The following is a 13,127-nucleotide window of genomic DNA, read 5'->3' on the forward strand; positions in this document are numbered from 1 at the left end:
CACAACAAGTTTCAGTTTATTTTGAATAGTTTACAAATTTGTTTATCTTTAATTGGTTAATTTAAATGCTCTTGTTCTTGTTTTGAATATATAAGGGGCATTCCAATATTTTGTAAAATGTTGATTTCTACAAGATAATTAGCTACTGAATATTTTCAACCCATCAAACATTTTATTTTTAATGTTTGAAAACTTTTGCTTTTTAACTTTATTTTAAATTTGAATTCGAATGGGATTTGGATCATCGCGAGATTAACAATAGTAATCATGGTGATGTGGCATCATTTACTGGGAATCACTATAGCTTAATTATCCAGGCGTCACAATATTGCTTGAGTTTATTCCTCTACATCATGTCATCTTACTTAAAGCGTTACTCTGTCCTCCATGAACTTAATACTCTAGATGTAGGCAGGAGTTGGTCGATGTGTGGAGTAATAGTAGTAGATGCAGGCAGGAGTTAGTCTACTTGACACAGACTTGATGCCTATATTACATAATCATTGCCTTGGATATCGTCATAAATTTGCGCTTTTCTATTAATTGCTCGACAGTAATTTGTTCACCCACCGTATCATTTGCCTTCATGAGAGAAGCCTCTAGTAAAACCTATGCCCCCCGGGTCTATATTCCATCATATTAGTTTCTGATCTAATATTTTGCAATCTTTTCTTTTAGATCTATAAACCAAAAAAATCCCAAAATATTTAGTTATCTTTTGTTTAGTTTTATTTATCTCTATCAGATCTCACCTTTGCAAGTGACCGTGAAGGCATTGACAACCCCTTTATCTCGTTGGGTGCAAGTGTTTGATTGTTTGTGCAAGTATTGGTGATTTGCGTGTTCTTCTCCTACTGGATTGTTACCTTGGTTCTTAACGGAGTAAAATACTTATCTCTAATTTGCTGCATCACCCTTTTCTCTTCAAGGGAAAAACTAACACATGCTCAAGAAATAGCACCGGCGCGGTAGTACAGCCGGCCACGGGAGGGAGGAGCAGGCGGGACGACCCGCGACGGTTTGGGCGGCTATAGCAAGAAGACCAGAGGTTGAAGAAGCACGACAGTCGTTGGATGGAGATCGTACGGTCGCCACAACTAGAATCATTTATATTGACTAAGTTGACAAAGCCCTACGTCCGCGTCAACTTAGTAGGCCCACAAGTCAGTAGTCCGCCGCGCAGGCTCATCGAGAGGCAACACAAACTTTGACTGCTACCCACCTCGCTCCCACTGCTCCATATTAATTGCATGCCCGAGCCGCTGGCCATAATAGGCAGCTGCACCCCTGGTCCATAGTGGTCACAGTCATCTGGAGTGTATGAGGATGCCCCTGAAGCGCACCATCGGAGGGAGTGATGACGCCAGGGCTGGTGAAGCACCCGCCCAATGCGTGAAGCTGGGCACAGAGGTTGTCGTCGCCACTGATGAGGTCTGCGCGCGCAACAACACGAGCTTGACTTCGTCGGCACCGTCGTGCCCCCCAGCTGCAGCCTGAGGTCCATGGCAACTCCGACAACGACTGCGACTCACATTTGTGCGACAAACATATCATGTGTTTTCTCTGGTTACTCCCCCCTCTATTTTTTTGGAATACAAATCATGTGGTTATGTTCTCTCAGTCCATGAAATCAGAGTAATTAAGATCCGTTAGATGCATGTAGTGTATTGATTTTTTGAATGGTATCCGTATAGAGTTAGTGATTAATTGTTTGTTCTGTACAAATGATTTTTGCTAATAATTCGACTAGGGTTAGCGTGCGTGCTAATAATTCGTGACCAGATCTTGAGAATTGATTTTGAATGTCCTACATATATGTTTGTGCCTTTTTTTCTTCCAGGTCTTGAGAATTGATTTTGAATGCCCTACATGTATGTTTCTGCCATTTGTTTCCAGATTGGTATGTACATAACTGAGGCTTCGACCAGCAGCACCGTCAGTTGTGGATCCTGCACCCGATAGCGCGGCCAGAAGCGGCCACGACCCCCTGGACCTGAGGAACTCGTAGACAAAGCCCTACCTCGTAGACAAAGCCCTACTGAACTCGTAGACACACCCGATAGCGGACGTAGGACATTGAGCCCTACTGAGCCTTAGTACAGTAGCAAATTTCCCTCAAGTGGATGACCTAAGGTTTATCAATCCGTTGGAGGCGTAGGATGAAGATGGTCTCTCTCAAGCAACCCTGCAACCAAATAACAGAGAGTGTCTTGTGTCCCCAACACACCCAATACAATGGTAAATTGTATAGGTGCACTAGTTCAGCGAAGAGATGGTGATATAAGTGCAATATGGATAGCAGACAATAGTTTTTATAATCTGAAAATATAAAAACAGCAAGGTAACTAATGATAAAAGTGAGCACAAATGATATTGCAATGCGTGGAAATAAGGCCTAGGGTTCATACTTTCACTAGTGCAAGTCCTCTCAACAATAATAACATAATTGGATCACATAACTATCCCTCAACATGCAACAAAGAGTCACTCCAAAGTCACTAATAGCGGAGAACAAACGAAGAGATTATGGTAGGGTACGAAACCACCTCAAAGTTATTCTTTCCAATCAATCCGTTGGGCTATTCCTATAAGTGTCACAAACAGCCCTAGAGTTCGTACTAGAATAACACCTTAAGACACAAATCAACCAAAACCCTAATGTCACCTAGATACTCCAATGTCACCTCAAGTATCCGTGGGTATGATTATACGATATGCATCACACAATCTCAGATTCATCTATTCAACCAACACATAGAACCTCAAAGAGTGCCCCAAAGTTTCTACCGAAGAATCACGACGAAAATGTGTGCCAACCCCTATGCATAGGTTCATGGGCGGAACCCGCAAGTTGATCACCAAAACATACATCAAGCGAATCACGTGATATCGCATTGTCACCACAGATACGCACGACAAGACATACATCAAGTGTTCTCAAATCTTTAAAGACTCAATCCGATAAGGTTACTTGAAAGGGGAAAATCAATCCATTACAAGAGAGTAGAGGGGGAGAAAACATCATAGGATCCAAATATAATAGCAAAGCTCGCGATACATCAAGATTGTATCACCTCAAGAACATGAGAGAGAGAGAGAGATCAAACACATAGCTACTGGTACATACCCTCAGCCCCAAGGGAGAACTACTCCCTCCTCGTCATGGAGAGCGCCGGGATGATGAATATGGCCACCGGAGAAGGACTCCCCCTCCGGCAGGGTGCCGGAATGGGTCTAGATTGGTTTTCGGTGGCTACGGAGGCTTCTGGCGGCGGAACTCCCGATCTAATCTCTGTTCTAGAAGTTTTAGGGTACATGAGTATATATGGGTGCAGGAAGTACGTCGGTGGCGCTTCGGGGGCCCCATGAGGCAGTGGGCGCGCCCTAGGGGGGGGCCCACCCTCGTGAGCACCCCCCTTGGCTACTGACATGGGGTCCAAGTCCATCCGGTAGCTTTCCTTCCAAAAATAACTTCTCCAGTTGATTTCGTTCCGTTTCGACTCCGTTTGATATTCCTTTTATTCGAAACACTGAAATAGGCAAAAACAGCAATTCTGGGCTGGGCTCCGGTTAATAGGTTTGTCCCAAAAATAATATAAAAGTGGATAATAAAGCCCAATATTGCCCAAAACAGTAGATAACATAGCATGGAGCAATCAAAAATTATAGATACGTTGGAGACGTATCACGCCACACCCCTCCCGATCAACAACACCCCATTTCGACCATAGGAGGTCGAAGAGAAGTCTGTTTCCTTTGTTTTGCGGTACGCCAGACCCCTCCCGATGAACAGGATCCCATTTCGACCGTGGCCGGTCAAACAAAAGGCCGTTTTCTTTGTTCTACGGTACGCCAGGCCTCGTTTAGATCGGCTGTTCCATCCAAGCCGGTTGGCTCCCGATGAACACAACGCATTCTGACCTAGTTGGTTGGCTCCCGATGAACAGGATGTTGTTTCTCCGTTTCGACCCAGCCGGTTCGCTGCCCAATGAACAGGACGCTGTTGCTGCCGTCCGTTGCCTCTCCATGTACACAAGCCCTGGTAGTCCATATATATGCGCGAGTACGCGCCCGAGACCCCGCCCGTATGTACGTACGTGGTCGTATTTTTTCCCTGTGGCTGTACATACGTGTACATGACTTAGACAGGACTGCGTGAACTGCTCTGTCGGGTGCTCTACAACGACACGTGCCGCTACTTACTCGGCCACGATTCATACTTGCAGAGAGACCAATCGACTAGTATGTACGTACACGTTTGCGACTAGACAGACAACTCTATGTACGCTTTGACCAGGTGGACCGCATCAACGATCTACTGGACGCCATCCTTGGGGAGATCATCTCCCTTCTCCCCACCAAGGATGGCTGTCGCACACAAGTCCTCGCATCTCGGTGGCGCACTCAGTGGCATGCCGCGCTTCTGAATCTCGACTGACGTCAGCTATCTATCGATGATGATTCTGAACTCCCCGGAGCCATCATCTCCTACCACTAGGGCTCCATTCAAGGCATCTGTATCCCGGCATGCTACCTATTAGACATACCCTACACGATGGGCGCTTGGCTGACATCCCGTAAATTCAAAAAACTCTAGTAGCTTGAGTTCTACCATTACTACAACAATAGGTTACTACCATTTGCTATATCTGTGCCCTCACCACTGATGTCCATCTCATGGTTTTTCTCCTCTCTCCATACCGCCACCTTGACCCGGTACCATTTAGTAGACAATCTGGTACAAATGCTTAGACTCCCACTACTAAAAAAATGCACTTATGTTGGTTGATCTGTCGGAGGCCTCACTTCACAGCATCATCCATTCCAGCCGCCCTGCCCTGGAGCACTTGGTGCTTGTTTTTGGAAATGGAATCCATATCCCTTGTCTCAAAATTAAGTCGCCTCACCTTGTAAGCATTGGAATTTGTTTTGAAGGACACGAGCTCATCATCGAAGATGCCCCTTCACTTCAAAGGTTGCTCCTTCATTGGTGTTATAAACCTTCACAAATAATTATGGTCTCTGCGCCTAAACTGGAGACCTTGGGTGCAATTGACACTACAAAAAAGACACATCCGTGACATTTTGGGCCGAACGATTTTTTTCCTGTCATGCTTATGAAACTTCTATGATGATAATTGTGACAAAACCCGGTATCATCATAGATGTGGTGGGCTCCTACTTCTATGACAAAAAATCATGACAGAAAATGGGCTTTTCGTACTGGGCGGGCCGGAGACGCAGCTGCATGACATTCTTTGGGCCGTCCATGACGGAAAAAACCGTGGTAGAAGCGAGGGCAAGGAAAATATGGGGGAGTTCCCGGTTACGGTGGGTGGTCAGGGGCCGAGCAATGCGCGTTTCTCTCATACACGTACACACGTGGGTGCGAGGTGTTGGGCTCTAACTGAACCCGAGCGAGGCGTTCGCCCACTAAACCCGAGCGATTGCACTGCAGGCTACGCGTTACTGAACCCGAGCGATCGATCGATCTGGCTGTTAACTAAACCCGATCGAGCGATTCCTTCGCTACCGCTGCTAACTGAAGCCGATTGAACCTGCTGCCTCTTGATGAACAATGGGTGTTGTCGGGGGGTTGTCTGAACAGTTCCTGGTGGGGGTTGGATGAACAGGACCCTGTGGTAGTAGAGGCCATTGCCGTTGGATGAACATGACCCCGATCAAGCCGGTTGGGGTGCATGAACATGACCCCGTGGAGGGCTAGATGAACAGGACCCCGTGGAGGGCTGGTTGAACAGTAGCCAGTGGAGGGCTGAATAAACAGTAGCCCGTGGAGGGGTGGTTGAACAGGACCCCATGGAGAGGGCTGGTTGAACAGTAGCCGGTGGAGGCTGGATGAATAGGAGCCCGTGGATGAACAGTCACAAGTGGAGGCTGGAGGAGGTCGACGGTGGATGAACAATAGCCCGTGGAGGCTGGAGGAGGTCGACGATGGAGATGAACAGTAGCCCATGGAGTCCCGTTTTGCAGTACGCCACACCTCTCCTGATGAACATGACCCCATTTCGACCATAGAGCTCCAACACAAGTCTGTTTCCTCCGTTTTGCAGTACGCCATGATGTCTACTACACAACCTTCCTCTTGTAGACGTTATTGGGCCTCCAAGTGCAGAGGTTTGTAGGACAGTAGCAAATTTCCCTCAAATGGATGACCTAAGGTTTATCAATCCGTAGGAGGCGTAGGATGAAGATGGTCTCTCTCAAGCAACCCTGCAACCAAATAACAAAGAGTCTCTTGTGTCCCCAACACACCCAATACAATGGTAAATTGTATAGGTGCACTAGTTCGGCGAAGAGATGGTGATACAAGTGCAATATGGATAGTAGATAATAGTTTTTGTAATCTGAAAATATAAAAACAGCAAGGTAACTAATGATAAAAGTGAGCACAAACGGTATTGCAATGCGTGGAAATAAGGCCTAGGGTTCATACTTTCACTAGTGCAAGTCCTCTTAACAATAATAACATAATTGGATCACATAACTATCCCTCAGCATGCAACAAAGAGTCACTCCAAAGTCACTAATAGCGGAGAACAAACGAAGAGATTATGGTAGGGTACGAAACCACCTCAAAGTTATTCTTTCCAATCAATCCGTTGGACCATTCCTATAAGTGTCACAAACAGCCCTAGAGTTCATACTAGAATAACACCTTAAGACACAAATCAACCAAAACCCTAATGTCACCTAGATACTCCAATGTCACCTCAAGTATCCGTGGGTATGATTATACGATATGCATCACACAATCTCAGATTCATCTATTCAACCAACACATAGAACCTCAAAGAGTGCCCCAAAGTTCTACCGGAGAATCACGACGAAAACGTGTGCCAACCCCTATGCATAGGTTCATGGGCGGAACCCGCAAGTTGATCACCAAAACATACATCAAGTGAATCACGTGATATCCCATTGTCACCACAGATACGCACGGCAAGACATACATCAAGTGTTCTCAAATCTTTAAAGACTCAATCTGATAAGATTACTTCAAAGGGGAAACTCAATCCATTACAAGAGAGTAGAGGGGGGAGAAAACATCATAGGATCCAAATATAATAGCAAAGCTCGTGATACATCAAGATCGTATCACCTCAAGAACACGAGAGAGAGAGAGAGAGATCAAACACATAGCTACTGGTACATACCCTCAGCCCCGAGGGAGAACTACTCCCTCCTCGTCATGGAGAGCGCCGGGATGATGAAGATGGCCACCGGAGAAGGATTCCCCCTCCGGCAGGGTGCCGAAACGGGTCTAGATTGGTTTTCGGTGGCTACGGAGGCTTCTGGCAGTGGAACTCCCGTTCTAATCTCTGTTCTGGAAGTTTTAGGGTACGTGAGTATATTTGGGTGCAGGAAGTACGTCGGTGGAGCTTCGGGGGCCCCACGAAGTAGGGGGCGCGCCCTAGGGGGGCGCACCCCCACCCTAGTGAGCACCTCCCTTGGCTCCTGACGTGGGGTCCAAGTCCATCCCGTAGCTTTCCTTCCAAAAACAACTTCTCCAGTTCATTTCGTTCCATTTCGACTCCGTTTGATATTCCTTTTCTTCGAAACACTGAAATAGGCAAAAACAGCAATTCTGGGCTGGGCCTCCGGTTAATAGGTTAGTCCCAAAAATAATATAAAAGTGGATAATAAAGCCCAATATTGCCCAAAATAGTAGATAACATAGCATGGAGCAATCAAAAATTATAGATACATTGGAGACGTATCAAGCATCCCCAAGCTTAATTCCTGCTCGTCCTCGAGTAGGTAAATGATAAGAACAGAATTTTTGATGCGGAGTGCTACTTGGCATAATTTCAATGTGATTCTTCTTAATTGTGGTATGAATATTCAGATCCATAAGATTCAATACAAATGTTCATATTGACATAGAAATAATAATACTTCAAGCATACTAACTAAGCAATTATGTCTTCTCAAAATAACATGGCCAAAGAAAGTTCATCCCTACAAAATCATATAGTTTAGTCATGTTTCATTTTCGTCACACAAGAATGCTCTCATCATGCACAACCCCGATGACAAGCCAAGCAATTGTTTCATACTTTAGTAATCTCAAACTCATAAACTTTCATGCAATACATGAGCGCGAGCCATGGATATAGCACTATGGGTGGAATAGAATATAATGAGGGGGGTTATGTGGAGAATACAAAAAGGAGAAAGTCTCACATCAACGAGGCTAATAAATGGTCTATGGAGATGCCCACCGATTGATGTTAATGCAAGGAGTAGGGATTTTCATGCAACGGATGCACTAGAGCTATAAATGTATGAAAGCTCAACAAAAGAAACTAAGTGGGTGTGCATCCAACTTGCTTGCTCACGAAGACCTAGGGCACTTGAGGAGGCCCATTGTTGGAATATACAAGCCAAGTTCTATAATGAAAGATTCCCACTAAAGTGACAAAACAAGAGACTCTCTACTATGAAGATCATGGTGCTACTTTGAAGCACACGTGTGGTAAAAGGATAGTAGCATTGTCCCTTCTCTCTTTTTCTCTCGTTTTCATTTTTTTGGGCCTGCTCTCTTTTTTTGGGCCTTCTCTTTTTTATGGCCTTTCTCTTTTTTATGGCCTGTCTCTTTTTTATTTTTTTATTCCTCACTTGCGACAATGCTCTAGAAAATGATGATCATCACACTTCTATTTATTTACAACTCAATGATTACAACTCGGTACTAGAACAAAGATGACTCTATATGAATGCCTCCGGCGGTGTACCGGGATATGCAATGAACCAAGAGTGACATGTATGAAAGAATTATGAACGGTGGCTTTGCCACAAATACTATGTCAACTACATGATCATGCAAAGCAATATGACAATGATGATGCGTGTCATAATAAACGGAACGGTGGAAAGTTGCATGACAATATATCTCAGAATGGCTATGGAAATGCCATAATAGGTAGGTATGGTGGCTGTTTTGAGGAAGATATAAGGATGTTTATGTGTGATAGAGCGTATCATATCACGGGGTTTGGATGCACCGGCGAAGTTTGCACCAACTCTCAATGTGAGAAAGGGCAATGCACGGTACCGAAGAGGCTAGCAAGGACGGAAGGGTGAGAGTGCGTATAATCCTTGGACTCAACATTTGTCATAAAGAACTCACATACTTATTGCAAAAATCTACAAGTCATCAAGAACCTCGGCACTACGTGCATGCTCCTAGGGGGATAGATTGGTAGGAAACGACCATCGCTCGTCCCCGACCGCCACTCATAAGGAAGACAATCAAATAACACCTCATGTTTCAAATTTGTTACACAACGTTTACCATACGTGCACGATACGTGACTTGCAAACTTCAACACAAGTATTCCTCAAATTCCCAACTACTCAACTAGCACGACTTTGATATTATTACCTCCATATCTCAAAACAATCATCAAGCATCAAACTTCTCTTAGTATTCAAAACACTCCTAAGAAAATTTTACTAATCTTGAATACCTAGCATATTAGGATTATTAAGAAAACTACCATGCTATTTAAGACTCTCAAAATAATCTAAGTGAAGCATGAGAGATCAATAGTTTCTATAAAACAAAACCACCACCGTGCTCTAAAAAGATATAAGTGAAGCACTAGAGCAAATGACAAACTACTCCGAAAGATATAAGTGAAAATCAATGAGTAGTCGAATAATTATGCAACTATGTGAAGACTCTCTAACATTTAATAATTTCAGATCTTGGTATTTTATTCAAACAGTAAGCAAAACTAAATAAAATAAAATGACGCTCCAAGCAAAACACATATCATGTGGCGAATAAAAATATAGCTCCAAGTAAAGTTACCGATGAACGAAGACGAAAGAGGGGATGCCTTCCGGGGCATCCCCAAGCTTAGGCTCTTGGTTGTCCTTGAATATTACCTTGGGGTGACTTGGGCATCCCCAAGCTTAGGCTCTTGCCACTCCTTATTCCATAGTCCATCAAATCCTTACCCAAAACTTGAAAACTTCACAACACAAAACTTAACAGAAAACTTGTAAGCTCCGTTAGCAAAAGAAAACAAAACACTACTTCAAGGTACTGTAATGAACTCATTATTTATTTATATTGGTGTTAAACCTACTGTATTCCAACTTCTCTATGGTTTATAAACTATTTTACTAGCCATAGATTCATCAAAATAAGCAAACAACACAAGAAAAGCAGAATCTGTCAAAAACAGAACAGTCTGTAGTAATCTGGATCAAACGTATACTTCTGGAACTCATAAAATTCTCAAATAAATTGCTGGACCTGAGGAATTTATCTATTAATCATCTGAAAAAAATTTAACTAAATAGCACTCTCCAATTAAAAATGGCAGCAATTCTTGTGAGCGCTAAAGTTTTTGTTTTTTACAGCAAGATCAACAAGACTTTCCCCAAGTCTTCCCAACGGTTCTACTTGGCACAAACACTAATTTAAAACATAAAAACCACATCTAAACAGAGGCTAGATGAATTATTTATTACTAAAAAGGAACAAAAATCAAGTAACTAAAATAAAATTGGGTTACCTCCCAACAAGCGCTATCGTTTAACGCCCCTAGCTAGGCATGATGATTTCAACGATGCTCACATAAAGGATAAGAATTGAAACATAAAGAGAGCATCTTGAAGAATATGACTAGCACATTTAAGTCTAACCCACTTTCTATGCATAGGGATTTTGTGAGCAAACAACTTACGGAAACAATAATCAATTAGCATAGGAAGGTAAAGCAAGCAAAACTTCAAGATTTTAAGCACATAGAGAGGAAACTTGGTATTATTGAAATTCCTACAAGCATATGTTCCTCCCACATAATAATTTTCAGTAGCATCATGAATGAATTCAACAATATAACCAGCACCTAAAGCATTCTTTTCATGATCTACAAGCATAGAAATTTTATTACTCTCCACATAAGCAAAATTCTTCTCATGAATAATAGTGGGAGCAAACTCAACAAAATAATTATCATGTGAGGCATAATCCAATTGAAAACTAAAATCATGATGACAATTTTCATGGTTATCATTATTCTTTATAGCATAAAAGTCATCACAATAATCATCATAGATAGCAACTTTGTTCTCATAATCAATTGGAACCTCCATAATCAATTGGAACCTCTTTCGGAATAGTGCATTCATCACAAATTAAAGTCATGACTTCTCCAAATCCACTTTCATCAATATAATCATCATAAATAGGAGGCATACTTTCATCATAATAAATTTTCTCATCAAAACTTGGGGGACAAAAAATATCATCTTCATCAAACATAGCTTCCCCAAGCTTGTGGCTTTGCATATCATTAGCATTATAGATATTCAAAGAATTCGTACTAACAACATTGCAATCATGCTCATCATTAAAATATTTAGTGCCAAACATTTTATAGATTTCTTCTTCTAGCACTTGAGCACAATTATCCTTTCCATCATACTCACGAAAGATATTAAAAAGGTGAAGCGTATGAGACAAACTCAATTCCATTTTTTATAGTTTTCTTTTATAAACTAAACTAGTGATAAAACAAGAAACTAAAAGACTCGATTGCAAGATCTAAAGATATACCTTCAAGTGCTAACCTCCCCGGCAACGGCGCCAAAAATGAGCTTGATATCTACTACACAACCTTCTTCTTGTAGACGTTGTTGGGACTCAAAGTGCAGAGGTTTGCAGGACAGTAGCAAATTTCCCTCAAGTGGATGACCTAAGGTTTATCAATTCGTTGGAGGCATAGGATGAAGATGGTCTCTCTCAAGCAACCCTGCAACCAAATAACAAAGAGTGTCTTGTGTCCCCAACACACCCAATACAATGGTAAATTGTATAGGTGCACTAGTTCAGCGAAGAGATGGTGATACAAGTGCAATATGGATAGTAGATAATAGTTTTTGTAATCTGAAAATATAAAAACAGCAAGGTAACTAATGATAAAAGTGAGCACAAACGATATTGCAATGCGTGGAAATAAGGCCTAGGGTTCATACTTTCACTAGTGCAAGTCCTCTCAACAATAATAACATAATTGGATCACATAACTATCCCTCAACATGCAACAAAGAGTCACTCCAAAGTCACTAATAGCGGAGAACAAATGAAGAGATTATGGTAGGGTACGAAACGACCTCAAAGTTATTCTTTCCAATCAATCCGTTGGGCTATTCCTATAAGTGTCACAAACAGCCCCAGAGTTCGTACTAGAATAACACCTTAAGACACAAATCAACCAAAACCCTAATGTTACCTAGATACTCCAATGTCACCTCAAGTATCCGTGGGTATGATTATACGATATGCATCACACAATCTCAGATTCATCTATTCAACCAACACATAGAACCTCAAAGAGTGCCCCAAAGTTTCTACCGAAGAATCACGACGAAAACGTGTGCCAACCCCTATGCATAGGTTCATGGGCGGAACCCGCAAGTTGATCACCAAAACATACATCAAGTGAATCACGTGATATCGCATTGTCACCATAGATACGCACGGCAAGACATACATCAAGTGTTCTGCTACGTCTCGAGCTAGCGTTGGTTTTCCCCGAAGAGGAGGGGGTGATGCAGCACAGTAGCGTAAGTATTTCCCTCAGTTTTTGAGAACCAAGGTATCAATCCAGTAGGAGGTCACGCGCAAGTCCCACGTACGTGCACAAAACGGTAGCAACTCGCAACCAACGCTTAGGGGTTGTCAATCCCTTCACGGTCACTTATGAGAGTGAGATCTGATAGAGATAATATTTTTGGTATTTTTGTTATAAACATGCAAAGTGAAAAGTAAAAGCAAAACAAGTAAAATAAAGTAATGGAGGTTGATATGATGAGAATAGACCCGGGGGCCATAGGTTTCACTAGTGGCTTCTCTCAAGAGCATAGATATTCTACGGTGGGTGAACAAATTACTGTTGAGCAATTGATAGAATTGAGCATAGTTATGAGGTTATCTAGGTATGATCATGTATATAGGCATCATGTCTGTGACAAGTAGACCGACTCCTGCCTGCATCTACTACTATTACTCCACTCATCGACCGCTATCCAGCATGCATCTAGAGTATTAAGTTAAAAACAGAGTAACGCCTTAAGCAAGATGACAT

Source organism: Triticum urartu, chromosome 3A (assembly GCF_056163025.1).
Source record: "Triticum urartu cultivar PI428250 chromosome 3A, HENAU_Tu73, whole genome shotgun sequence".
Classification (NCBI taxonomy): domain Eukaryota; kingdom Viridiplantae; phylum Streptophyta; class Magnoliopsida; order Poales; family Poaceae; genus Triticum; species Triticum urartu.